The sequence below is a fragment of the Armigeres subalbatus genome, chromosome 2 (genome assembly GCF_024139115.2).
Source record: "Armigeres subalbatus isolate Guangzhou_Male chromosome 2, GZ_Asu_2, whole genome shotgun sequence".
NCBI classification, from domain to species: domain Eukaryota; kingdom Metazoa; phylum Arthropoda; class Insecta; order Diptera; family Culicidae; genus Armigeres; species Armigeres subalbatus.
In genome coordinates this window covers 48,736,270-48,745,578 of record NC_085140.1, presented here as the reverse complement: position 1 = coordinate 48,745,578, position 9,309 = coordinate 48,736,270, and the positions used below count along the sequence as shown (strand labels likewise).

General features: G+C 37.3%; 1 non-coding gene across 1 annotated transcript; it reads left to right on the top strand.

Annotated features, from left to right (window-relative positions):
• The first annotated feature begins 1,435 nt into the window (after positions 1–1,435).
• Trnar-ucu (transfer RNA arginine (anticodon UCU)) lies at positions 1,436–1,508 on the top strand. The gene has a single exon. It is a non-coding gene; the product is annotated as a tRNA-Arg (tRNA).
• Positions 1,509–9,309: the final 7,801 nt, after the last annotated feature.

The following is a 9,309-nucleotide window of genomic DNA, read 5'->3' as shown; positions in this document are numbered from 1 at the left end:
CATTAGGGAATATTTGGAATATTATGGAAGTGCTAATATCATCTTCCAAAATTAGACGTACATGTTCATAATAAAATTAGGTAGAGGCGAAAGTATAGATTCAATAGTTCCGTTAGGATACGACAGGCATGAAGAATATTTACAGAAGTGGAAATGAAAGCGACCGGTGGGCAAGATTTGTGACGGTACTCACAATTCACTCGTCACAGGAGGAAGGTCGTGAGATTTATACCATCACAAATATTGCCCTCCGGTTGCTTTCGAATCCACTTCTATGAAAACATTCTTCATGCTTGCCGTATCCTAACGGAATTATCAAATTTATATTTTCGTCTCTAATTTATTCTATCATGAACATGTACGTCTAAGTTTGGAAGATGATATTAGCACTTCCATAACATTCCAAATGTTCCCTAATGTGACTAGTTGGTCAAAATTTCTTCAGAATAGATATCTATCACATTGTTATGCAAAATAATAACCCCGAAGACACCGCAAATCAAGCCATAAAATAGATCAAAAAGTGATCCGGAATCTGACCAAACGGAACAAATGACTTCAGCACGCTTTCCTTTGACTTTGTTTTGTTTTTCAGAGAGGTGAGCCAGCCAAGGGCTGAAAGCTTTTCAAATAAAGACAATAATAATTGTTTTTCATTTCTCTCAATAAACTCAATGGAGTACTTTCTTCAAAACAAGTGTAGTAAAAACATTAACTTTGAGAACTCCCAGGTATGTACTACTATCAGATAATCTTGTTTTTTGCTTCAAAAATAATTTCGGTTCAGAACCAATAAAAAGGTGAACATGTCACTCAGGAACCAGCATTCTGTGATGCTTCGGAATGTAATTTTAACGCGAAACCGTTGAGAAACATCACGTTGAAAAATCTAGTTTTTTCCTAAATGAAATTCGGATTAGTCACGTGAGTATTCACCCAGACACAACATTTAAGCGCGACTATAGAGCTTACAACATTATTAAGAAACGAGAGTATTAGTTTTGTTGGAGACGTGTAATACTCAAGTTGCGTTAGAGTTTTTTTTAGGTTTTCAAACCCTCCTTCTCTCCAAAACAGTTAGTTGTTTTTCATCCAAATTATTTGTTCTGTGCGTGGCGTACGGAAATGGCAAATCCTCTCCCCCATGAACTCAAAGGAAATTAATATACGGCCCGGCAGTATTACGGCCACATGTATACAATAGATGAAGTGAGAAAGGATACAAATACATTAATTCGAAATCCTATAGTTTTAAATAGAATGACTAGTTATGATTATGAGATAATTTTACTCGATATTGTATTCCACTTTCTTTTAAGAAAAACAACATTTAGATAATGATAATAACACCAAAATATGCGACTAGCGAGAGTGCAGTATCATTTGCTAAATGCTCTACTTTGGGCTGCTCGCAATTACATTTGAGAGTGTTCTCGTCCCTCTGGCGCAGCGGATAGCGCGTTGGACTTCTAATCCAAAGGTCGTGGGTTCGATCCCCACGAGGGATGTTCGTGTAATGTTTTGGTTCCGATCCCCGAATTTCAAGGATCCCTTCAAAAGCCACAAACGATCTTTGTTTTTTGTATCGAAAATCGAATATATGTGTTTTTTTTTTCAACCCACCCATAAGGTTTTTGTTCAATCAGCACCATGCGCGTTTTGTTTTCCATGCAAATAAGTTATTTTACACCTCTTAAGTCTGAGTGTTTTCTCCAGGTCCAATTTTTAAACACATTTAAATGCTTGAGAAAGCCAAATACCTAATCAATTCGTGTAGCAGATTATTGTGATATGAAGCTACCCTGGTTAATTTTGTGTGCACGTTAAAATCATTCCCAGGGCATAGTGTATACATTGTGCTTGCCATACAAGATATGTAATATTATATAAATATTATGTATATACTCTTGCAATGGCGGGCTTAGCAAAGCAATTAATAAACTGAGGAAATGCTAATAGAATAACTTAATTGAAAAGGCAGGCCGAGTACCAGTGGAAATGTAAAGCCATAGAAGATGATGAAGAAGAAGCTTCCCAGAAAAGCTGTTCTCGCTCATAATTTTCGATAGCTCTAAATGAATCATACTATCGTATGCCGCCTTGAAATCGATGATCAGATTGTGCATTAGGAACTGGTACTCATGGAATTTTTGAAGGATTTGCCGTACAGTAAATATCCGTCGTCAATGCAGCCGGCTTGATAACTTCCCACGAACGGAAGATGATCTGGGCTATCACTTTGTAGGCGGCATTTAGGATGGTAATCGCTTGAAAGTTCTAACACTCCATCTTGTGGCCTTCATGTAGATGGGGCACATCACCTCTTCCTTCCACTCTTCCGGTAGCTGTTCAGTTTCCAAGATTCTGACTATCAACCTGTGCAGACAATTAGCAAGCTTATCTGGGCCCTTCTTAATGAGTTCAGCTCCGACACTTTCTTTACAAGCTGCTTTATTGGTCTTTAGCTGTTGGATGACATCCTTAGCTTATCTCAAGGTGGGAACTGGCTAATTTCTATCGTCCGCCGAACTAACGTATTCATCTCCTCCGCTGCTTTGATCTTCACTGCCTGTACTCTCAGCGCGGAGAAGGGCCGTTCAGCCGAACAGACCATTAGGCCGAAAGGGTCATTTGGCCGAATATGTCATTTGGCCAAATATGTCATTTGGCCAAATGTGTCATTTGGCCGAAAGGGTCATTTGGCAGAATATGTCATTTGCCCTAATACGTCGTTTGGCCAAATAGGTCAGTTGGTCGAATAGTCATTGGATCGAACAGGACATTTGGCCGAAAGTTGTTTGGCCGAACAGACCATTAGGGCGAAAGTAATTTGGCCGAAAGGGTCATTTGGCCGAATATATCATTTGGCCGAGTAGGTCATTTGGCCGAAAAGGTCATTTGGCAGAATAGGTCATTTGGCCGAAAGGGTCATTTGTGGGGTCAGTGTACACCAATATGAAAGCATCCCAACATGTTAATACCCAGCCAACACAAAGTCGCATATGCTAGCGAATTGGTCTCCCTTTTGTACTCTTATTCGCCATGATACACGATCTTATGTTAAGAAAATTATTTTGAGCTTTTTAGTGGAATGTCTTCACTTGTCATAAGACAAGTTTGTACCTTCCCATTTAATTCCACCACTTGATTGTACCTTGACACAATGGTACAGATATATTGAATAATCTACACACTTAGAATAAATTACCGACTTCGGTAATTCGTTTACCGAATTCTCAACAGCTGAACGTTCGGTAACCTGTTCGGTAAATAACGAAACAACCGAACGATCGGTAAACTGGTTCATCCCATGAAATGTCAAAATTACCGAGCACTTCGGTAATTTTTTAATCATTACCGAAATGGTCAGTAATGATGAATATTTTGATCATTTCTGTTTTGGTTTGATATTTTGTTGGAGATGAAAACAAAAAAAAATGAGAGTTGAAGACAAATACATTTATTTCCACAAAACAGATTCAAATACATAAGTCACATAAAATCGGAGAGCATATCATTACAGAAGATCGTGTAGTTGCAAGTTTTGGTTGATATACTCCGAGGCTGGGTACATATAGAAATCGCAGGAAAACATCCGAACCATCTCGTGAACCAATAGGCAGACATTTTTCAACAATGTTCGATTGCATGTAGGAACTCGAATGTCGTGATACTGATTGCAAGTCTGCAAAAACAGAAACAAATTATGCTTGAATCAAACACGAAAGATCTTTAATTACCTGGATTGACAAAAGCGTACATTGCAGAACCGTTTCCGCACAAAAGAAATTTTTTCTTCTTGCAGCTCAAAAAGCTTCTGGCGTGGATGGCGTGGTAGTGTCACGACGGCTACCGAATTCTCGGCTTTCTTTACTGTTCGTCCGGTACCTGTCGTTACAGATTTCGGTAGATTTGCTCATTTGCTGATCTTTCGGTGATTTTCTGACAGCTATTTTGCTATTGACACTCTCGGAACCGAAACTTCGGTTAGGTTTTACAGTTATTCGGTAAAATATTGCTTGATTACCGAAAAATCTGTAAAAACAAAATTTACAGGATTTTTTCGGTAATATATCTTACCGAACTCAGAAAATGAATCTAAGTGTGAGAGCAAGTAAAAAATAATGCTTTATTTCCACATCAACATTCAACATGTTATATGGATTTGTTTTAGTTTTGACTGCTATTTCGATTTCTCAAAAACTTCCGACACCGGTTACAAGAGGTCAGAAAAATAAAGAAAAAAAAACAAAAATATCATACACAACAAGTTATTTGAAAATCATGAATTTTGATTACCAATATTGTGGGAATCGAATTATTTCTAATTTTAGCCATTACATATTAGAGCCACCGAGGGATTTCCGGAACCATAATTTTGGATAGCAATGACTATTCGCGAAATGTAGAACGTATTGAATCAGTGCAGCAAACATTCAAGCGTTTTTTGTATAGACAATTTCATTGCCCTCATGAAACATATCAGAGAAGAATTAGCGGCCTGCAGATCACATCATTAACTGATCGACGGCCCGTCCTTGATGTGGCTTGACTCTACACTTCGTCGACTTGTACTTGGTTCTATTCACTGCAGCAGTGGCGCCGGGAGTGGGTGGGACAAGTAGGACATGTCCTACGCAAGAAAATACCTGGGTAGGACAGTCGAAGCATTGTCCTACCTAGAGGCCTTGATAAGAGAAACGCGGATAGAAAATGTAGCTCTGCCAACACTGCAGCCAATCAACACATGAAAAGGAAGAAATGATTTATCCAGGTAAAATTTTACATATCGTTATTTAATGTGTTCACATCACATGGCAATAGAATCCAACAAACAAAACAATTGCATTTCAAAATCTATCATTTATATGCATATATTATTGATAACAAATTAAAAATGCATTTAAAATTGTTTTATTCGTAAATGGTGTTAAATCCAATTTAGCCGTTTTCAGTATTTGAGCCGATGTTTTGGCTGCTTGACAGGTCTCTTGCTCGATTGGCTGCTGTTTTTTGACGGTTCGATTGGCGGCACATGTCAATCCGCGTTTCTCTTATCAAGGCCTCTAGTGCTACCCATGATTATGGTAAGAACATACAGTATGGATAACTAAAGCATATAAGACTGTTTCAATTTCTTGATCGAAAAAAATATCGTTTAAACGCAGAGGCGTCGCGTGATCAATTCTTCAACCTGTGCACTAGAGTGATTCAAATTTTGACTTTTTTTGCACCCCGATGCTTAAACGATTGTATTTGCTATTTAAATAAACCTCCTAAATTTTTAGCTAATTTGGATGTAATTTGATTGTTCACACGTCATTTGAAGTTTATATGAAAATTACTATGGAAATCGGCATTGATGTAAAAGATCGTTCCGTGAGATGGCCCATGAACTATTTGAATATAATTAACGCTTCGACTTCATAGAACACTTCCTAAGCTGAAAGACAGTTGTTGTTGCGAAGCGATTTGACTTTTGTAAGCAAAGTTATATAGAAAACAAAAATGCTCATTATTGATATTGATGTTACTCTTTTACGTGTTAAAATGAATTTCCCACGATTCTGTGTTTTCTTAATATCTTTTTTTGTAAGCATCAAATCGTTTCGCAACAAAGATGAGCTGCTTCCTTGCTAAATTTGCTCTGTCGCCAATGTCTTCATACGTTTTTAAAGCTTTATGGGAAGCGTTGTGGAACGGTTTGCCCAAATGTTACTGTTTTCATATCGATTTTCATACAAACTTTATATTACGCGTGCTCACTCAAATTACAACCAAATTAGCTAAAAAATAGGATGATTGTTAAAATAGCAAATGTAATCGTTTAAGCACAGGGGAGCGAAAAAAGTCAAATTTTGAATCAGTCTACTGCGTACCGTTTGATTGAAGTTGAATATTTTGAGAAAAAACGTGTAAAAAAGGGACCTGAAATGAAATCCAATATAATCGTTTATCTTCAAGCATGTTTCCCATGTCTATCTGCTTCTAAGCTACATCCCATTTATCGAGTTAAGCGAAGAACTGATCACTGTATCAAAATTCACAAAAATAAAATACAAATAATAATCTGATAAAATCTATTAATCTGCTCATGCATGTTTTCATTAATTTGTCTGAACCATGGACACTCTTCATACCCCTCTAACGCCTAAGTTGTCCACATGGTATACGAATAGCTCCCAAATATTTTGGATATTGGATTTGACGAAAAATCCTTCATAAGCCAGAATCCCAATGAATATGAAAGACGTTCTTGCTCCGATGTGCTTATTCAAAGCCGGACTCAAGATTTTTTTATGTACAGGTTATATGACTTCGTCAGTAGATGGGAATAACCAGCGCGGGGGGGAAACATACATTTTCAGTGCAAAACGTAAACAAACGAGCATAAATTCCATACAAAAATCCAAGATGGCTGAGTTGGGGATATTGACAAGTCAGAACACCCCCCAATAAATGCATCCTGGCCGGACTTTCGCCATTGGGCGCTTTGAGAGAGCCTCTTTTCTCTTTATGTTTTGTTTCAATCGCGCGCTCTGCACCGAACCGTGCACTGCCAACGAAGAACGCTTTACCTACCTATACATCGTCGATTGTAGTTAGAGCGGATGACCTACACATACAAAATAATGCGTGTATGATGCACGGTAAACCGTTCTCAGCTGAAAGTGCACGTGTTGGACAACATGTGGCGGTGCATCGTTTCGGTATCATAAAATAAAATATAACGCGCCCCCATTGCAGCATTTCAATGCCTCATATCACATGCCGCCTATAAAAAAAATCTGTGCATATTTAACGATTATGTATTTATTAATCGGTAAATTTGTACAAAACATATGATAAATGCACATAATCCCAATATATATTTGGATAAGAATGACAAAAAATCTATTGAGAGTTTAAATGTTAGGGACAACATTGCTACCTGTGCATTACACAGGTTGCACATGCGAACGCGACGCCTCTTTTTAAACGTTAATCTGACAATCGTGGAGGTTTCCGGGATTGTAAAAGAAAAATCTATTCTGAAAGGCTCTTCAGAATCTGTGAGGATTTTTTTCTATTGCGAAAATTGCTCAATGATGTATTGAGATTTTCCAAGAAGTCTTGAAGTTTCTAATAGTTTTTGCCCTTCCATAAAATTGTAGAAAATGTTCTGGAAGTACGTTACTATTCCTGCTAGTTCAGGAAGGCTCAGAGAATTTCTGAAGTTTAGACAGACATTGAACAAAAGTCGAATATTCAAACAAGGATATAACTTAGCTTAGCTTAACTTGACTGTACTTGTCAATGGTTGTAGATTGCGCTACAAAAAATGTTGTAAATTGCGCTACGATCAAACTAAATAAAAGTTAGGATTTACCACCTATTCTGGGTGTACACGTTTCAGCCGCACTTAAATATAGATCAATAACGTCGCCAGTCAGCTGAGAAAGGAGGAATGTTAGTGTGTAGTTGTTGTTCTTACTAGAGACCGAGAAAACGGTCCTCCTGTCTATAAGGCAGAAGCTGTAGTCACTAGACTGCAGAGCTCGTCTCCAAAAATTGAGAAACTAAACAAGGGTATTAGAGATCAATTGCAGAAATATGCAAAAATGAAATAGTTTATGATGATTGTAGCACATCCGGATGTGTGGTTGCAAGCCTATAAGAAAAAGAACTCTGAAAGCTTCTTAAAGTTTATTGAAATCTGTAGGAATCACAAATATACCTACGTTTGCATGAAATCTTAGAAGTTGGAAAGAAAGAAGTCTAAAATACGGAGTAACATTATTCTTGAGATTTCTGAAAACCCATGTATCCTATTGTACTGTACTACAGTATCGACCCGATTTTGTCACTCCCCGATTTTGACTACCTCGATTTTATCACGTATTTGACCCGAATTTGTCACCCCAAAAAAATTGAAAAACTTTGTCATTCTTTTTATTTTTACAAAAAATTCCGCTAACAACAATGATTTTCATGAAATAACTTTCACCGTCTGTGGTTTATCATGAGTCATTTCTGAGTACCTGTCATGAATTTCGTAGGCTTTTTCGATAAGAAATTATGGGCTCCGGTCATGCATTTTGCCTTCCCAAGGCATAAACTGATTCATATTTGTGAAATAAATAAAGAAATTGAAAATATTTTTTCCGATTTTGTATCATTTCCTATTTTATAACCTTAAAATTCATGGGGGATGATAAAATCGGGATTTTACTGTACTACTAGTACTGAACACTCTGAAAGATTCTTGGACGATCATAAGCTCTACTGGTAGATCGTAGCGATGTTTCTAAAGATTTCTGAAGGTTCGAAATTCGTGATAATTGCTTGAAACATTGAATATTTTTTTAATTTACAGAAAACCATAATCATTTATGTAAATTCGTAAAGATGTTTGAAGACATACTTCTTGGAAATGTTCTGTAAACTCTGGAAATGCAATAATTGTGTTAATAGTCATAGGAGTTTTTATAACTTATCTTAGGATGTCCGAAAAAATCTCTTGAAATCCGAGTCCCTGGAACTCTCTAAAATTATTTTATAGATTCGATAATATGTACAGTTTTTGTCCTACCCACGTCTCGGAACGTGACCGCGCCTCTGACTGCAGCATTACTAGTGACCTCCCGTTTTTGGTTTTCCACGCATGGTATACGTCAGGTGGATCTATTCTGCGTCCCTAGATCAAAGACAAACCTGGGAAAAACTGCGCCTCTTTCTCGTTTATGCCGCACTTGTAACGAGAGCTACAACGACGTGGACATTTTTATGGGGCTTTCGAAATGGATCAATCAATAAGCAAAAACTGCCGCTATGGAACGAACAGATCGAGCCACCGTAGACATGTTCTATCCTGAGAGTTCTGTCAAAACAACACGAATAGAAATATGCGTATACAGTGTCGCCGTTGTTTTGATGTAGTGAGTGCAAAATCACTCCGGAATTGGATTTTCCTTGATCCGAATAGGTTCGATAACGATTCCGACCATCGACCTACTAGACCCAGCAGTAGGCTCTGGAAAAACTTTACCATTTTTATTGAATTTCCGCGCGGCTCTGAAAGGTCGCTTACATAACTTGTGAAATAATCAAAAAAGTATGTATTACCAAATTGAAACAAATCTCAGAAGGACATTCTGCAATTCAGTTCATCATTCAGTTCAATGAAGTTCATCAGAAACAAAGATTCTTGTACTCTTTGCAGTATTGAATGATATTTAAAGCATCTTTAAACCACTTAACCTTCTAATCTTAGTGTTGGTGAATTTCAAATTGTCTGTCAATGTTAAATTTTCGCATTTTTATTTTCAT